Source organism: Abramis brama (assembly GCF_963993115.1).
Source record: "Abramis brama genome assembly, chromosome: 15".
Taxonomy (NCBI): Eukaryota; Metazoa; Chordata; class Actinopteri; order Cypriniformes; family Leuciscidae; genus Abramis; species Abramis brama.
In genome coordinates this window covers 12,583,548-12,604,468 of record NC_139977.1, presented here as the reverse complement: position 1 = coordinate 12,604,468, position 20,921 = coordinate 12,583,548, and the positions used below count along the sequence as shown (strand labels likewise).

The following is a 20,921-nucleotide window of genomic DNA, read 5'->3' as shown; positions in this document are numbered from 1 at the left end:
CAGCGTTTGTATTAGAAAACCTAGACTAAGCCTATATGGTTATAAATTATGCTTTTATTATTTTCAAATAAATACAAGGTTTCTCCACATAAGAATACTTTAAATGTCTTTCTAAGTTAATTATATCATTTAATAATACGCGCACTACCATTTCAATACCAAACCATATGATTTTGCCAATACAGTGTAAATGCTGCATCTAAAAGAAAAAAAGATTAATAATATAGCCTTCATGGCTATATTATAAAAGTGGCAATCATCGGGGTCCAAGCACCAATGGCCCATGATGTGATGTGGTTTTTATAGCAAAGTCCATCTTGAATATTCACTGAAAGATAGCGTTTGATCAAAATATGTATGGTGTATGTGTGGACTCATATTTAAGTTTAGATGAAATGCATGGACAGGACAATTTCAAATAAATGTGAAGATTTTCAGCTCATTTGCTGCTCAAAACATTATTTATTTGAAGTATTTATCTCAAGGCCCTTTTCATTTTTATTATGTTTTTCTACTGTAGGCTATATGTATTGCCTTCTAACCTTATGCTTGCAGTTTAACACATAAGTGTTTATTTTATAATTAATACCACAACAAAAAATAATGGTCTTTATAGATTTTTAATATATATATATATATTATAGTGGAAAAAAAACACATAAAATTGTCTCTTTATTTAAGTGAAAAGCCATTTTTTAATCATGTCTGGCAACTTGAAAATGTGTTTTATTTTTATTAAAAAAGTTAAACATTTAAGGATATACAGTATAAGCATTTCACAGATTTATATTTACACTAATTATATAAAACTAGTCTGTCAGTATACCATATTATACAAATGATCTAGATCTATTTCCATTCAAATGGATGGAAACTGATAAAAAAAAAACATTAGGCTTAAAAGATTCCTTATTCTGTGGCTTCCTCTAGTGGACAACTTTAATATGACAGCCTTTATATTTCAGTTGAAATTGCTGAATTTGCCGTTAGCCTCCTGAGCATCAGAAATTCATGAAACTATAGGCATATTTGCTCAGAATTACTTCTCAGTATGTAAAAAGTTTTGAGAAGTTATAAGACTTATAGACATAATAGTCATAATGGGCCATACCAGACACATATCAATTTTTTTTAAATCTCCTAAACAGTTAAATAGATCAGAATTATTTGAGATGTTTTGTCAGCATGGTCTGGAGCTGGAGCTAGAGTTTGGTGAAGGTCTGACAAGTTAAACTGCCTAGGAAGAGGTAAAAAAAAAGTAAAAAAATCTAAAATCATAATCCTCCATTCTAATTTGTCATAATCCTCCATTCTAATTTGTAAAGAAATTTACAAATTAGAATGGAGGATTATGATTTTAGATAATCATAAAAATCGTATTAACGATTGTTTGGGCTTCAAGCAAGGATTCAGAAAAAATAAGAATTTTATTCTTTCACACGGTTGTTATTAGCTAAAATGTAAAATTGGTTATTATAGCACCACCTTTTGGCTTTTACAGGAATTTGATGTTTTTTTCAAGCATCAAAGTCATATTAGACTAGATGATATGTTAAGACGTCCAGCAAAGAAGATGCATGTCAATTTTCAAAGGATTAATAATGTTTTTTTAGTTGTAGTGCCCCCTATTGGTGGAATTTTACAAAAGCCTTGTGTCGTCCTCCTCAGAATGTCCTGTTGTCTTTGTGTGTTACGTTTTATTAAGCTTGAAGATTGCGTTCAGCAGCTGTAGGTCAACTCCTAAATGGCTGTTGTCTGAGCAACTAATTAACTTAATCAAAATTTAAATTATATTGATAACTTTTTGCCTGCACCATCCCTAGCTACTGTTTACCTATTTTGGTCAAAATTAGACCAACATAGAAGTTCGAAAAAGTCGGCTAGGTTTTTAGGAAAATTTTAAATGGTGGAAAAATGTTATAGGTGGAAATGAAATAAGAGATTCTTGACTCAAGGATATTCTAGGGATTCCAAAGTTATGATCAAAAATGCTAATTCTTTTATTTTAGAGCCACTTAGAGTCAGACAGGTGTGTGTCTGTGCACCTAAATAGCGGTGCACGATTGGGAACATCTTGCCAATTTGAAGGTCTCTTTGATTTGCAGTCTCTGACGCCCATACAGTTTTAGGGCAGAAAAATAAGGAAGAAGGCCTTCTAGCGGTGCTGCATTTTGTGGCAGAACATTGTTTTGGTTGTGCTTTGGCTCTGCGTGATTGTGCGGATGAATATGGTTTCTCCTACTGCTCATAGGCTTAAGAGATATAACCAGCTTAAATGGAAATGATCTCAATCTGACTAGCTGAAGACGTTACTGTAGCTTGAAAATAAATTCCAGCACAGCTCTACAACAATCATAATGAAATGTATATTTCACAATAGATAATGCTTTACAATTAAATCTGTTAGAGTGCTACATATGGCCTTTCTCACCTGTCGAGTAATAAAAACGCCACGCGGTTGTCACTTAGAATATTCCAGATTCATTAACATTAGAACAAGGTCAAGAAAACAATTAATGTGCGATCGCAATTAGGCAGAATAATTTTTTTGTGTGAACAAACATGAAATGACCACAGAATTACTAGAGAATGAGATAAATTGTCAGTGGGGTTTTCCAAAGTGTACAAAACGTAAGTATTTTGTGTAAGCAAGTTATGCAAGTATTTTAATTTCATATGAATTTAAAACAGAATTCACAAAAGCATACGTAATTTGGGAAAAAAGTAAACAAGGTCCACCACTAACCCCATCCCTAAACATACAAAACTAATTAAATTGTATGAATTCATATGAATTAGCCATCAATTTGCCAACATACAGTAGTTATGAATTGCCATGAAATTGTGTTGAACTCGTTTTGTTTTTATTTACTTATTTACATATTCTACGGCCAAATCCACAGCCATCCACACTTTTGCATGATAGTTGCTTTAATATATTAATAGATATATTTATCACAGGGTTTGTGAATTGCAAGCATTGTGCCAAAATCAGGAATTGTGTTTGACAACAAGTTTTAGGCCTAAGTTGCAGATAATAGCTATGTTGCTCTGTCTTTCAACTTCTGACTCTGGAAAGTGGGACAAAGCTCACCAAAAGTCTCTGTCAAAACTTAATGGACATTTCCAGTACACCCTTCAACAAGAGGACGCCTAACAACAGCAGTCAAAAACAACATCAACGCATTCAGAAAACACTGTGATCCTTCATAGACCAAATATAAAATGGCAGAAAGGATCCATCCTTGAAAGTCTGTTAATCCTGCAGCACTTTGGCATCCTGATTCCATCATGCTCGTCTTTGTGATGGACAGCGGACATCTGCGAAGGTTAGGCCACCCGTTTCCTGATGTCATCTCCAATTCAGGGTCCATTTTTCAAGAGTCTGCGTCATAATGCCTCCATGTGTGAATTCCGGTGAAATGCTGAGATTTGAAAGATGGACTCAGATGGAGATAAAAAAGGCAACCTTTCACATAAACACATGGTATAAATAAATCATTAACCTGATGACAATCAAACAAGCAAGAAACATCGATTGTCTAGAGTGACAACAGACACAAGACGGCACTTAATGTCCTCAAAGTCTAGCACTCGAGGGAGCCGAGAGACCATTGTGGGCAGGCAGATTTGAAGTCTAGATGAGGATGTCAGGACACTCAGGAACCATTTGATCAGATTAACTAAAAGGAGTGGCAGAGATTGACAGCTGAGGCTGTTTTGTGGCTGCCGATAAAGTATTCAGTAGTGATGTGGCCATCAGGAGGGGTAAAGTGGTAAACAATGTCCATGGTAGGCACTTAGACGTGGACCCGCCGACTGAGAAAGTGCTGTGGCATGTAAAAGCTGTGATGAGGTGTGAGATATATAGATGGCCTCTTGGCAATTTACTCAGTCGCCTCTTTGACCGTTTACCTCTAGGTCTTGAGTTTTAGCGCAGAATTGCAAGTTAATTTCTCTGTTAGCAGGTTGGAATCTGTGTACTAGGTGTTTACTGTGCTGATTTGAAATGGATTTAAATGTTTTAAATGGAGCTGAGAGTACTCTAATCTTAGCTGAAAACTCTTATCAAAACTGCACGATGGGTGTCAAATATTTTGTGGAAATTTGCTTTGCTTTCTGCAAAATTCTGTGTGTGTGTGTGTGTGTGTGTGTGAAGATTCCATGTCCCTGGCTTTTATATACAAATATAATTAATTACAACTCTTTTAAAGGAAAGTCCAGCCAAATGGCTTTTAATTCCAGCATCATTTTGCTTTCTTTCTTTTGTGGATCATAAAAAGAAGATATTTTGAAGAAGGTTGGGAACCAAACAACAACAAAAACAAAATATCTTCTTAAAGGAGAAGTTCACTTTCAAAAAAACTTTTGCTGATAATTTACTCACCCCCATGTCATCCAAGATGTCCATGTCTTTCTTTCTTCAGTCGCAAAGAAATTAAGGTTTTTGATGAAAACATTCCAGGATTTCCCCCCATGTAATGGATTCTATTGGGACCCAAACGGTAGAAGGTCCAAATGACAGTTTAAGTGCAGCTTCAAAGGGCTTTAAACGATACCAGATGATGAATAAGGGTCTTATCTAGCGAAACGATCGGTCATTTCCAAAATAAATAAAAAAGTTTAAGTTTTATAAGCACAAATGTTCGCCTTGCTCTGTTCTGTGAAGCGCGTTCGTGACGTCACGTAATACGCAATTACGTTGAAAAGGTCACGCTTGAAAAATTTCTGTCCTGAAGAAAATGTTCTTTTTGGCTTTTTAATATTAAAACACCCAGGATACGCACACGAAATGGGCATTTTAAACGATAAACTGACACAAATACATTTGAAAATGTGTATATGGTCCTCCTTCTGCACATTTGTAAACACGTCAAGCGTGACCTTTTCAACGTAATTGCGTATTACGTGACGTCACGAACGCGCATCACAGAACAGAGCAAGGCGAGCGTTTGTGCTTATAAAACTTAAACTTTTTTATTTATTTTGGAAATGACCGATCGTTTCGCTAGATAAGACCCTTATTCATCGTCTGGTATCGTTTAAAGCCCTTTGAAGCTGCACTTAAACTGTCATTTGGACCTTCTACCGTTTGGGTCCCAATAGAATCCATTACATGGGGGGAAATCCTGGAATGTTTTCATCAAAAACCTTAATTTCTTTGCGACTGAAGAAAGAAAGACATGGACATCTTGGATGACATGGGGGTGAGTAAATTATCAGCAAAAGTTTTTTTGAAAGTGAACTTCTCCTTTAAGAACATCATCTTTCGTGTTGCACAGAATAAAGAAAGTTATACAGTTTTGAACAACATGAGTGAGAGTAAATGATGACAGAAATGTTATCTTTTGATGAAATATCACTTTAAGGATAAACATAGCTGACCTTCATGCATTCAGCACATATGCTTATTTCTCAAACCAAAAAGAAACATAGAAATGTCATGATATTATTTACATTGTTACATTATATTGAAATTTTAACTATATTATTGTAATTATTATTAATCATTATCATTAATAATATTAAGAATTATTATACATTATATTATTATAATTGTAATAAAATTGTATCATGCAGTATTATTAAAAACAAATGATATGATATATATATCAGCCAGTCATGGCAGCAACTCAATTTCATTAGGTATGTGGACATGGTCAAGGCGGTCTGCTTTCAGTTCAAACAGAGCATCAGAATGGATAGGGAAGAAAGGTTATTTAAGTCACTTTGAACGTGGCATGGTTGTTGTTGCCAGACAGGCTGGCCTGAGTATTTCAGAAACTGCTGATCCACTGGGATTTTCACTCACAACCGTCTCTTGGGTTTACAGAGAATGGTCTGAAAAAGAAAAAATATCCAGTGAGCGGCAGTTCTGTGAGTGAAAATGCTTTGCTGATGCCAGAGGTCAGATGAGAATGGCCAGACTGGTTCGAGCTGATAGAAAGGCAACAGTAACTCTAATAACCACTTGTTACAACCGAGGACTGCAGAAAGCATCTCTGAACAAACAACACGTCAAACCTTGAAGCAGATGGCAGAAAACACACTGGGTGCCACTCCTGTCTGATGAGAACAGGAAACTGAGGCTATTCACACAGGCTCACCAAAATTGGACAATAGAAGATTGGAAAAATGTTGCCTGGTCTGATGAGTCTCAATTTCTGCTGCAACATTCAGATGGTAGGGTGAGAAGTTGGCGTAAACAACATGAAAGCATGGATCCATCCTGCCTTCTATCAACGGTTCAGGCTGCTGGTGGTGTAATGGTGTGTGGGATATTTTCTTGGCACACTTTGGGCCCCTTAGTACCAACTGAGCATCGATTAACCGACCTACCTGAGTATTGTTGCTGACCATGTCTATCCCTTTATGACCACAGTGTATCCATCTTCTGATGGTTACTTCCAGCAGGATAACGTGTCATGTCACAAAACTCAAATCAGCTCAAACATGACAATATGTTCACTAAACTCAAATGGCCTCCACAGTCATCAGATCTCAATCCAATAGAGCACCTTTGGGATGTAGTGGAACGGGAGATTCACAATCATGGATGTGCAGTCGACAAAGCTGCAGCAACTGCGTGATGCTATCATGTCATTATGGACCTATTGTCACAGAGTCAGTCACACCCTCAGCACCAGACCTCTCTGCTCCACCTACTTGTTCACAATCACCAGAATTCTTATCAGCAACACCTGCACCAGCCAATCAAGAACTCAGTATTTAAGCAGTCACTCCACAGTTCACATTTGTCTGGTCTTGTTGTTCCTACCTGACTTCCTACCTGACTTCCTACCTGACTTCCTACCTGACTTCCTACCTGACTACCTACCTGTTATGCTTACCTGTTAGATCACCTGTTACGATCACCTGTTACGATCCTCTTCAGTGTTCCGTCATCTTCCGTCTTCTTCAGTCACCAACCATCCTGTTTACATCTATCAGCACCTGCAAAGATAAGAACTATTATTCATCGATAAGTGTTTACTACTACTGTATCATTTGACTCTATCTACCTGCTTGCATTGCTTGTTTCCTGCTCATTACCTGCAATAAACAACCTGTTTGGAAGTTACCAGTGTTTGTTAACAGAAGAATGGAGGAATTCAGTGGGTTTCTATTGAAATGCTTGCTATTTTTCTAGATGCAGTCTCCTCAACTCTTCCGCAATGATCGAGTGAAAATGGCTTATATCATTTCCCTGCTGACAGGACGAGCTTTGCAGTGGGCAAGATCCATCTGGGACGTGAATGGCCCCGTGACCAGCTCGCTGATGGCATTCACCAGCCACTTCAAAGAAGTCTTCGGTCAAACTACCATTTCTATTTTTTTGCATGATCAACACTACCGTTTACGTCAAGGGAGATCCGTAACCGACTATCCACTCCAATTTCGTACTCTAGCTGCCGTCAGCGGGTGGAACGAAATCACAGACTACCGTCAATGTCTCAATTCCAACATCCGCCAACAGATGGCGATCTGTGATGCTGTCATCGGACTTGAGAGCTTCATTCAGCCTTCCATCCGGATCTCCCAGTGACTCACAGCCTGCGTGCTCGATCAGCCGGCTTTGCACCCTCCTATTATGACATAATAAACTGTGCCTGTATTGTGGGGCTGAGGGGCATCTCTTACCAGCGTGTCCAGTTTGACCACCACGCCCAGCGGTGAGTACAATCCAACTACCTTCTTCTATTACACCCTCGACAAGAACTGATGTAATAGTAATGACTCCCCGCCATTCTGTTTCAGCGAAAGCTCTCATTCACTCTGGATCTGCAACTTCATCTCCCTTGACCTTCTCCGCAAGCTCTGCCTCCAGATGAAACCTTGCTCACAAGTTCCAAATATCCATTCGATTCTAGGAAAACTGCTGGGCTGTGGTTACATTTAGTAACTTACAAGACTGTGGTTACGAAATCCTGCTCCGCTACTGTTCGGATGCTCTTGCTTACTGCTCCGCACTTTGCTCTATCGCTTTTATATTTTTATATTTTATCTCTTTTTATCTCCTAATTTTAACTTCAGCAAATCAGCACAGTGCTCAAACGACAAAGCTAGGATTACAACATCAATCTTTTCTGGAGTCAGAGACAACTGTTTCAACAGGATGGCCACCACCCAAACAAACTTGGTTCAAGAGAGCTAAAGGACAATATCTACTTCTCCCTCCATCATCCTTCTGCTGTGTGTGCCAATCCACTCAACCTGAATAGCACACATACACCTGGACCGAGTATGAAAGGACTTCACTTCAGCACCTGAATGGACATGCGGTTGACAAATCCCACAAGGACAATGATAAACCCACGCAGCCAAAACAACCTCCACTTCTGTACTTCTCAGAGAAAATATAAGAACTGGTGTATGCTGGAACCAAACTATCCCACTCTTTTGCTGCGAGCCCCCAGATATCAACCAAAAAACAACAGGCCCCGCAACCACCAAAGACTGCGGGCCCAGCTCGCCCTCCCCATCCTCCTCTGCCACAACGCCAGGGCCCACACCCTCCTCCATCGGCTCTAGGTGAACCAAAAACAACTGATACCAGCTCTCAGTGATATGTGTCGGGTCCCCGCTATGATAACAGTAACTTTCCCAAATGTTTACAGAACAAGCGGGAACCCAGTGTGCCTGTATCTTTCTCTATTTCTGTTCTATTACATGATAGAAAGTCTAAGGCCTTTTCAAGCCGTATAGCAAACCCAACTAATCTGGTGCCTATTACACGTCAAACTAAGATTGCTGTGGGGACAAAAAGTAAGACTGTTAAGTTAGCAGTTTTAAACATCCACACATTTAAAAATAAATCACTTCTAGTCAACGACTTAAAAACCACAAACAACCTGGATTTTATGTTTCTAAATGAAACATGGCTAGAAGACAGCTGCAGTGCAACAGTCCTCAATGAAACAGCCCCTCCTAACTTTACTTTTATGAGTGTCTGCAGAGCGGGTAGGAGAGGTGGTGGTGTAGCTGCTCTATTTAAAGATGTCTATCAATGTAAGCAAATATCATTTGGGAATTACCCGTCTTTCGAATATCTGGGTAGTATGTTAAAAGATGACTAACCCTCATGGACTCAAGTTTACACATCTCCAGGCTCTGGACACCTCGGCAGCCAGCAGACCCTCTCGCTCATATGCCATCGCTACTGATGGCACCAATATGACCCAGGATGTCTCCCGATATGTCAGAGGATGCTTAGTCTGTGCCATCTCCAAGGTTCCTTGACAGTACCTGAAGGTACTCTTACCAATCCCATGATGACCCTGGTCACACATCGGAATCTATTTCCTCACCGACTTACTACCTTTTGATTCCAACACCTGTGTCCTAGTAGCGGTCGATGGTTTCTTGAAGGCTTGCAAGCTGATCCCACTTAAAGGTTTACCAACAGCCCTAAAAACTGCAGAAACCCTCTTCCAGCATGTATTTCACCACTTTGGAATCCCAGAAGTCATCGTATCTGACCAAGGTCCACAACTCATCTCCAGAGTGTGGCGTGCCTCCTTCCAGTTACTCTGGGTTACAGTAAGTCTTTCTTCAGGGTATCACCCTCAGTCCAACAGCCAGACGGTGTGGTAGATCCAGGAGATTGGGAGATACCTGCGGTTATATTGTCACATTCGCCAACACAGCTGGAACTGTTACATCCCTTGGGCCAAGTATGCTCAGAACTCTCTGCGTCAAGCCACCACTGAATTATTCAGTGCATACTCGGTTACCAACCGCCCCTGTTTCCCTGGTCAGGTTAACCTTCAGACGTTCCAGTTGTCAACCATTGGTTCCAGGAGAGCGAGAGGGTCTGGGACTCAGCTCACATCTATCTGCAGAGGGCAGTTCGGAGACAAAAGAGCCAGGCCGACACAAGAAGAACTGCGACACCCCAATACCACCAGGGACAGAAGGTCTGGCTCTCCACCAGGGACATCCATCTCCGACTGCCCTGTTGCAAGCTGAGTCCCCATTATGTCGGTCTATTCACCATCCAGAGGCAAATCAATGAAGTCGCCTACCGTTTGAACCTTCCACCTCACTACCGTATTTCACTTTCATTCCATGTATCTCTACTCAAACCTTTCACTAATCCTCTGGTTCCTTCTTCCCCAGGGTCTGGAGCTGATGACATACCTCCTCCTCTTCCAGTGGATGCAGATGAGGAACACATCTATAAAGTCAACACCATTCTGGACTCCCGACGATGGGGCGACTCACTATGTAAGCAGTCACCCCACAGTTCACATTTGTCAAGTCTTGTTGTTCCTACCTGCTATAGGTAGGTGTTTTGCTAACACCTAGGTATAAATTAATGCATTTAATTTGATATTAAATAATACTTCAGACTTAAATAAAACTAATTCATTTAGATATTAACATTTTTAGCTTACCATTTATTTCAATGTACTGTAAGGGTTTTAAAGGAGAAGTTCACTTTTAAAATGAAAATTCTGTCATCATATAATCACCCTCATGTTGTTTCAAACCTGTATGAATTTCTTTCTTCTGCTGAACAGAAAGGAAGATATTTAGAAGAATATCAGTAACCAGGCAGTTTTTGGGTCCCATTGACTTCCATAGTAGGAAAAAAATATACTATGGAAGTCAATGGGACCCAAAAACTGTCTGGTTACTGACATTCTTCTAAATATCTTCCTTTCTGTTCAGCAGAAGAAAGAAATTCATACAGGTTTGAAACAACATGAGGGTGATTATATGATGACAGAATTTTCATTTTAAAAGTGAACTTCTCCTTTAACTCAGTTGAAAGTAAATATAATGGTTTCACTTAGTCTTAGGTTTTCCATTTGGTTTTAGTTTTACACTTTAGCATTCTAAAAATGCACAATAACTGTGAATGACATGCATTGTGAAACAGTGTGTGTGAAAAATGATCTTCCATTAAAGGGCTGCTTCATGCTTTCATTCAACTCATTCAAAGTGGGAAAACACATGTATGTACTTGCTGAATGACTAAAACCAACATATAAAACAACCATAACACATTTCCAAATTCCATTTGACTCAGTATGTTTATTTTTATTTAATTGATCATTAATTTAATCAAATTCCCTTGATGGGATTTTTGATTTGAATACTCTTTTATCAGCTCATGCAATTTTCTGGTTTCTGCTGTGAGGTCTGAAGTGTCCTAACTGAGGGTTTATACAGTGTTCCCCAACAGAGGGCACTATTACATCTCAAAATACACAATATATGAGTCCTAGACTTCAAATTCCTGTTATCCAGTTACATGTACACATAATAAAAAATATGACTCATGACACAAAAATAATTGGCATCCGTATTTGGTCCCCTTACAAAAAAAGATACTATTGCAGTAGCATACATTGATGGTGCTTTTAGATGCTCTTAGGAACACATTTAGTGCAATAATTCATTTGATTAATAAGTATAATAGTAAAGTAATGGCATAATAAAACTGTGTATTTGTTTAGATTTAACAGAGAAAAAAATAGCAATAAAACATTTTAGAATAATAATATGGATGTGGATGTGCAAATTGCATACCACTTAAAAAAACGACAAAAAAAACCTTAAGTTCATTTGTGGTCAGGAATGAACCAAAGAAAACATCTTTGAATAAAAGTGTGAAAAAAACAATGACAAATCAGTAACATGGCATAGTTTTGAACTCTACAAGACAAAGATATTTGCATTTGCATTGCATTTTTAATAAAATATGAACACACACACCCACACACACACACACACACACACACACACTTCCCCGGTATTTAAGACAATTGTTTCCATATGGCATACGCATACAAAGAACAATGGGAAAATATGCATTGTTTTTTTTTTTTTTTTTTGGTCAGCTTTGTTTTGCTATAGTAGAGAGCAAAAGAAAATACAGCCCCATGTCCGTGACCATGCACAGTGATTTGGACTGCATTTACCATGGGAAACTCAGCTGAGTAAACAAGCTCTGTCCATTATCGTTCATAAAACTTGACAAATAGTTCTCGATCGCCAATTATGTCCCAGCTTCAGGTCTGAAACCCTTTCAAAACCCACAGCCCAAGTCATTTCCAACAAACAAGCAGTTTCTCAAAATAAAGAAATGCATGATTTGTCTATATCACCACAGTTTACTGTGTTTAACCTCTATTCATTTAAGCCTGCCCAATTATACAAGTGGAAACAGTAAACAGTGTCATTTAAGCTATACATTTAAGTAAATTTTTCTTGTTTTTCTTGCTTACTTGTTATGGTACTTGCTCTGGAAAAATACCAAAACATGTTTGTAGGCTATTGTTATTACCTCAACCCTGTTCCAGCAAGGAGATATAAATATAAATAACTGTACTTGAAGATGATATGGTATTAACAAAATAAAGGGCTGCTTAAGTGTACCTAAAGTCAATACACTTTCATGACTATTTTTCTTAAAACACTTAAGTACATTTTAAATTAAGTAATTATTTTGATTATGTTAATTGAGTTAAGTTAATATATTTAAAATGTACTAAATTGCAACTTAATAATTACAAATGTATGTAAATGCATGACATACAAGTTTCACTGGAAATGATATTAAAGTATATTTTACCATAAATGCTTGTCAGTATCCGCACTTTAACCACATTCAAAGAAAACATGCAGAAGTAATTATGTAGTTACATATAAAGATAAGTACTTAAGTCCTACTTAAGTGGGTCACAGAAACACTGTAAAGTTCAGCTAATTGCATTTAAAATATTATACATTTTAACTATCACATACATTTTCATTTAATTGCAATGAACATGCAATTTAGTGTCCAAAAACGTTACCATCCATTTCACACGTAAGAATATTATTTTAAAACCGGTATAACAGGTACCATAACAGGTACTCTTTTAAAAAAAATATGCTGAAGTGTACTTTTCATATTTTGGAGTAACTCTTTTACATTCAAAATATTTTAGGGTTTAATATCAGTGCAAATATGAAAAAAGCAGCTTTAACAAATATGACACCAAACCACATTTTTCACAGTCATTATTCTTGTGCTTTGTGCAACAAACAATATAATTATTATATATACATAATGAAATACTGATAAAGTTATTTTATATTCCTGTTACTTATATCATCAGTAGTAAGTCATTGGATCATATAGAACAAATGGTTACACTTTAGTTTAGGGTCCAATTCTCACCATGAACTAGTTGCTTATTAGCATGCATATTAGGATATTGGCTGTTTATTTGTAGCTACTTATAAATTACATATTAATGCCTTATTCTGCATTTCTAATCCTACCCAATTCATACCCAATACCTAAACGCAACAACAACCTTATTAACTATTAATAAGCAGTACTTAGGAGTTTATTGAGGCAAAAGTCATAGTTAATAGTTAATAGTGAGAATTGGACCCTAATCTAAAGTGTGACTGAAAAATTTAACTGTTGCCTTAGAATGACCCTGACAAAAAGAAAAAAAGTTTCCAAAAACCCTTGAAACCGTCTGGTAAAATCAGAATCAGGAAATCAACACAGTTGTGGTTCATTTCTGTAGTTGTAAGTGTGTTTTGGCGCTCTAGGGCAAACTGCCCACTGGACCACTGTAGCAGCCCATGCGTGGCATCAGGCCAGAGTTTTGTTACAGTACCTACAAGCTGGAAACAATCGACACTGTTATGGACTGTTTGTTCTGAATTACAATTGCTGTAATGTTCCTTAGCCTATACTCAGATCTTTTGTCTGAACAGCTGCCCGCAGTTTAGCCTGTCACATAAAAAGCTGGCAGTGTTTTAGAGGCTGGGTGTTCTCTTTTACTTCTCATTTTCTCTTAACACTTCTCAAGTTGGACTGATAAACAGACAAAGATACAATAAAAAAAATGACCATCATCTTTACTTAACTGCTTTTAAAAACAAGCTTTTTTTTGCTGCAGTGTCTGAACATTTCTCCTTTCTCTCAAAGTTACAGTTCAGCAAACAATTTTTTTCATCACCTTCACGTTGTTCCAAACCTGTATGACGTTTTCTTCAACGGAACACAAAACAAGACATTATGAAGAACTGTTTTTGTCCATAAAAACAAAGTCAGTGGGATCCACAGCAACACCTTATACTGTAAGAACAAACGAACAGTAAGACATTTTTCAAAATACCTTATTTTGTGTTTCACTGAAGAAAGAAAGTCATACAGGTTTGGAACAACATGAGGGTGAGTAAATGATGACAGAATTTTCATTTTTAGGTGAACTAGAGGGAGGCTCCTTTTTTATTAAGTGTAGCAGCATTTACCAAGATACAAAGGGGTTTTATTTCAGGCACAACCAACAAGAGGGAATGCATTCCAGAGCTGTTACCAAAATAAACTGGCTAGTAACACAAAAATGAGCACTTTTTAAGTCACATCGCTAATCTGGGGTGTACTGGGACCTGTGCCCATGGGATAAGAAAACTCTTTTGAATTTACAGACTTGCTCCTTTTATCAATCTTTTAAGGAGGCGTAAACTTTGTTTATACATGCGGTTTGTGAATAGAGAGGAATCTTATAAGAGAACACATCTTTTAAGCTAGCTTGTTAGCTCATGCTTTTACACCGTACCTTTACCTATTGTTTAGCAAAACTGCTCGACTATCGGGGCCTTTGTTGTCATTTCTCTAGATGTATCTGTCATGATTTGCTCAGCGAACAAGAGAAAAATCTTTAAAATATTCCAAAAAAGCAGTGCACTCTATTGGACTGGTCTTTTCTGTTCTTTTTTGGCCTCTTTGTCTAAAGAACACACAAACTGGTGCTCAAAAGTGTCTGTTGGTTAATGGCCATGACTGAATTAACTGAATTAATTTAGTTACATCTACGCTCGTTAAGAGTTTTGAGTTAGGCCTAATTACAGTTGTAACGATGAAGTTTAGCACTTTAGTACATTTAAAATATCTTAACTTTAATATCAAATCACACTAAAGTTAAAATTATAATCAAGTTATCAAAATGAGTGTACTTTTTGAAGCATGACAGAAGACTTATAAAACATTATGATTTAAATGTACTTTAAAGCAAAACTTTTCATTTGATATTATTACAAAGTATACTTTTTAAGTGTACTTAAGTGTATTAAACTGTCATGAAAGTGTACACACTTTAAGTACACTTAGTTGGCCTTTTATTTCATTCATTATATTATTTGCAAGCACATTTAAAAATATATATATTCTTCTATTTGAAGTACACAACATTCAATACAAGCACAATTCTTTTTAACAAGGGACTTAATAATGATATATGCAAATATACACCTTTTTTTCTGTATGTTGCCACATTTTTTATAATTATAAATTATAATTGTAAATCATAAAGTTTTTTATAAAGATTATCTGATAAAAATTTGGAAACAATTTGATGAAAGCTCTAGCTTTCAAAAGTTTGTTTTCAACCAAATTTAAAATGGCAGAAGATCTAGTCCAACAGAAATTTTTACTCAGTATGAACCGAGAAATGAGAGGAAACCTCTCTTTTTGTTTCTGGACAAATTTTACTTCTAGACCAAATGGTTCAAAAGTAATTTGCAAAAACATGAACATTTGAACTTTTAGAGGTGCTAGAGGACTCCAAAATTGGCACAAGGAATATATTGTTACCTTCTCCAATCAGGCTGCCAAATTTTCACAACTTTTTGTTCTCATGTGGTTCTATGAGATGCCATAGACTCCCACTGTGCAAGAAGAAAATTAAGAAAACCTACATACAATAGATGCCTGCCCACCATCAGTGCTAGGTTTTAGAGGATGTTCTTCAAATTTTGCCTGCTATGCTGTTCGACTTCAGAGGTCAAACTGTCAAAATAATGATATCATCGCTAATACATTTGACAGTTTACACCGGTCTAAGTGTGGCTTGCATTCTGAATTTCATCATGCAAAACTTCAGAGGTGCCAACATAAGCTCATCAGACAGTGGACCTTAAAAACCCAATCCCTATCCGATCTAGTTGTAAAACGGTTCATTTGCTGCATAAATATTGACAGTTGGACATTTGTTTCACACAGGCTAATTCAAAGGCACTGACGGGAAACATTAAACTTGTTGCAAAACTTGCGAGGGTGAGGTCATTGCAAAAGTATTCCTCAATGTCATAAATATATCACCCGCTAGTCAGTATGAAAAGTCTGCCTTTTTTTTCTTGCCCTACTAGATTAACATCAAAAACACATAGGGAGTGTAGGCTACACTGGACTAAAACTCTCATCCAAACTGGGCAGTTGGAGAGTTTAAGTTCTTAAAACAACACCAGACTGTCAAAGCTGTTCTCTCACTGTTCTTAAAGAGTGCTGAAATCTCTGTTTTAAAACGGTAAACTCTTAGTGGGCTGACGTGACCCGTAGGCATAAACAAATATTATGTCTTCGCTGGCCGGAGGTAGAGTCAGCTGCGTCTGAGAAAAGGTGTTAATTGTTTTCAAGGCTGTCATCTTTAAGAGCTGTTGAGATCAGTTAAAGTCATCACAGCGTAGCGAGCATGTGCTCGGTGAAACAACACAGCTTGAGTATGCTGTGTGTCTGGAATGCGAGCAGCAGATATAGATTAACCGTGTGAAAATCAGCAGCGAGAGAGGAATGTCCAACCTAATTCGTTTCTCAGCTTGAGTGAGAGTCAATAAAAAAAGTTTATTGAAATATGTCAAGCAAAGCACGAAAGACTAATAATTTACCTTAAATTCACCCAAATAAGAAACTTCTCTCATCATTTACTCACTCTTGTGTTGTTACAAACCCATATGAATTTCTTTCTTCTGTGGAACATAAAAGAAGAGATGTTAAGCAGATTTTCCAGTGAATCTTTTCCATAAGGTATATAGTGACTGGGAGCTGTCAAGTTCCAAAAAGACAAAGAATTGGCGCCAAGTCCACATATTTCAACTTGGATGGATAGATGGATGGATGTTTAAGACCGAACCTAAAGGGAAGAAGATAGCGGGAACTGGCGGACATTACACGAAACTTTAATATCAAAATATACAAACAACAAAACGAAAGCAGTAGCCCCTTACGGACGACTGCCACATATAAACATAATAAAAACACAACATAAATTTCCCAGGCCTGGTCCTCTCTCATCCTTCACTGTCGTCGTCATTCCTTCTTTTATCCTTCTGGAGAAACTCGAGGCTGGTGTGGCGCACAGGTGATGCTCATTAACATTCACGCCACCGGATTCGCTCCATTTCCACAGCTCTGGGCCCCGCCCTGCTTGCCACAGACATGTATGTAGGCTGTACGATGATGACACCTATTGAATTATAGGCTATGACGCAAGATAGTAAAACGTCATCAGCATGCGCTAGTGGTAAACTAATAGAATTTTGTGGTTTTTATGTGCGGTGAAAAAAAAGAAGAGGAAACGAAAGAGAATATGGATGCAGTCATGGCTAGGGAAAAGAGGCCAACTTGTCATGCTAATCTTGCAAATGGATCTTGAGGTAAGTAGTTTTAAGTTTTAGTGCTACGTGTTTAGTTTAGTTTGTCGCATTGATCAATACGCCATTTCATGTTGCAATTTTATTGGCTAGTCAGTAGACGTAGATCATAGCAGCAAACACACTTTGCTCTCACACTTTGAACCTCTCTAACTGTACGTCATAGGACCACCGTTTAGGAGCCACGACCACAGAAATCACCACGACTGGTCATCTTTCGTCTGGGACAGCCCAAAAGCGTAAAAAAATGTGTACCAAACCTGCCAAGTGTGAACACACCAGAAACAATGGTGCTTGACATAACTGAAGTCAAAATGGGCCAAGTTTAACACACCATGTTTGTGGACAAGATTGCCTAAGCTTGTATGCAAGTCATACCAATGGTTCTCAACTAGGGGACCTCGGCAAACTTTTTGTCACAAGGTCTGTTTTGGTTTAGTTTTCATTGTTCCCTGTCACTGTTTTCATGAATAAATTTAGAAATAAGTTTTAAAAATGTTATTTTATTTTTTTAAAAACTCAAAAATGCTAAAAAATGAAGATGTGTGCATTTCTTTTAATTTTTAATTAATTTCAGCACAGTTATTGAAACTGTATTAAAATGAATCACAGTTAATTGTTTTAATTTATTGAAACTCCAAGTGTCTTTAAATTAAAAAGTTGAAAACAAGTAGCCTATCTTTTTGCTTATTACAGCGAAAGTATCAAAAAGATTAAGTTTCATTGATATAGGATACATTTATGTTATTATATTGATTTGGATTGACATGAGGGTAAATATGACAGAATATGACTTTCTTTGTTCTGTTGAACACAAAAGAAGATATTTTGAAGAATGTTGGTAATCAAACAGTTGATGGGGTTGAGATCAATTGTTTGGTTACCTTTATTCTTTAAAATATCTTCTTGTGTGTTCAGCAAGAAACTCATACAGGTTTGGATGGAACAACTTGAGGGTGAGTAAATGATGACAGAATTTTTGGGTGAACTATCTCTTTAAGAGTACGCTACTGCAATTAGCAACCAACCTGGGCAAGGCACATTTTAGTTCATTTAAACATCTTGATGGAGAAAGTCCCTAAAAGCCAACATATTTAATCATACAGCATCACCAACTAAAAGAATGAAACTCTAGATACCCAGGAGAGAGGGTAATTGCTGGCAGTAGAGCCTGAAATCCCCTTCATACACACCCTTTTTTTTCTGAGCAATGTCAGCAGACCCCCCAACTTTAGTTCTCCAGACCAAACTCAATATTACTGCGGGAAATGTGGTAAAGGGATTGACACATGCAATAAGAAACAGTGAGTTGTTGGGATAAATACCCCAAGGCCTACCTTTTTAGCTCGTCCACCTGTCGTTCTGAATAAATGTTGGGATACTGTGTCTACAGGGTGGTGAAAAGGACATATTGTGGAGTTCATTGCGCATTTTGCAAAAGGATTGAAATATGGTTATAGTAGGCGTAGATTGACTAGAGGTGTGTGTGTTTTGTGATGTGCTGTTTATCCGTGCAACATAATATGAAATAGTTAGCTCACTCTCAGTCTCTTTTAAAGTCTACGTCACTCACATGCACTTGAATCGGAATGACATATTAACTCAAATAAAAGGTTGCAATTAAAATCTATCTATGTGACAACATCCTTTATTTAAAACCATTCACATATGCTGCAAGTACCTTGGGGTATAATTTAATCATTTTGGGGGTTTAATAATTTAATAATTTCAATTTAATAATGAAATGATTTGTTTTCATCTAAATTCTTCAAAACAGAAGTCTACAACAAGTATGCCTGTAAACTGCCAAACAATGTATACACTCACCTAAAGGATTATTAGGAACACCATACTAATACTGTGTTTGACCCCCTTTTGCCTTCAGAACTGCCTTAATTCTACGTGGCATTGATTCAACAAGGTGCTGAAAGCATTCTTTAGAAATGTTGGCCCATATTGATAGAATAGCATCTTGCAGTTGATGGAGATTTGTGGGATGCACATCCAGGGCACGAAGCTCCCGTTCCACCACATCCCAAAGATGCTCTATTGGGTTGAGATCTGGTGACTGTGGGGGCCATTTTAGTACAGTGAACTCATTGTCATGTTCAAGAAACCAATTTGAAATGATCTGAGCTTTGTGACATGGTGCATTATCCTGCTGGAAGTAGCCATCAGAGGATGGGTACATGGTGGTCATAAAGGGATGGACATGGTCAGAAACAATGCTCAGGTAGGCCGTGGCATTTAAACGATGCCCAATTGGCACTAAGGGGCCTAAAGTGTGCCAAGAAAACATCCCCCACACCATTACACCACCACCACCAGCCTGCACAGTGGTAACAAGGCATGATGGATCCATGTTCTCATTCTGTTTACGCCAAATTCTGACTCTACCATCTGAATGTCTCAACAGAAATCGAGACTCATCAGACCAGGCAACATTTTTCCAGTCTTCAACTGTCCAATTTTGGTGAGCTCGTGCAAATTGTAGCCTCTTTTTCCTATTTGTAGTGGAGATGAGTGGTACCCGGTGGGGTCTTCTGCTGTTGTAGCCCATCCGCCTCAAGGTTGTGCGTGTTGTGGCTTCACAAATGCTTTGCTGCATACCTCGGTTGTAACGAGTGGTTATTTCAGTCAAAGTTGCTCTTCTATCAGCTTGAATCAGTCGGCCCATTCTCCTCTGACCTCTAGCATCAACAAGGCATTTTCGCCCACAGGACTGCCGCATACTGGATGTTTTTCCCTTTTCACACCATTCTTTGTAAACCTTAGAAATGGTTGTGCGTGAAAATCCCAGTAACTGAGCAGATTGTGAAATACTCAGACCGGACCGTCTGGCACCAACAACCATGCCACGCTCAAAATTGCTTAAATCACCTTTCTTTCCCATTCTGACATTCAGTTTGGAGTTCAGGAGATTGTCTTGACCAGGACCACACCCCTAAATGCATTGAAGCAACTGCCATGTGATTGGTTGATTAGATAATTGCATTAATGAGAAATTGAACAGGTGTTCCTAATAATCCTTTAGGTGAGTGTATATAAATGATTACATGCTCACTTCACTCCTTCCCCAACAATTTCGTTACCTAGTTAATTGTGGGACCTTGAAACTTTAAACTGTCTCATGCCTGAACCCCTTAATTAAGAGCTAGAATTCACGTCTGCCTGTTTTCTTGTTCCTCTTACACAGTAAATTAACTTAATTACTGAACAATATCCTGTCAGTAATTGCACATTTCTAGCAGAAATCTCTCTCTGAAATTTGCATTATGCATTTGGGTTTCATGAGTTTGTTTCCTCCCGCTTCTAGGCCAAAGATATAATGTCACACTGAGGGACTTTTGTTTAGAGAGCTTAAAACACATTAACAAAATTTCGTTTTCACTATACAACAATGAGGGATATTTACACCATTTCTACTGTGTTAGGTTTGGGTAAATATTCACTTGGAGCCTATCGGTAGAAGTTTC

General features: G+C 37.7%; 1 long non-coding RNA gene across 1 annotated transcript; it reads left to right on the top strand.

The window, feature by feature from the left end:
- Positions 1 to 9,752: 9,752 nt before the first annotated feature.
- On the top strand, positions 9,753 to 17,718 carry LOC311097741. The gene is made up of 3 exons (XR_014609313.1): positions 9,753 to 10,227; positions 17,362 to 17,448; positions 17,612 to 17,718. It is a non-coding gene; the product is annotated as an uncharacterized lncRNA (long non-coding RNA).
- Positions 17,719 to 20,921: the final 3,203 nt, after the last annotated feature.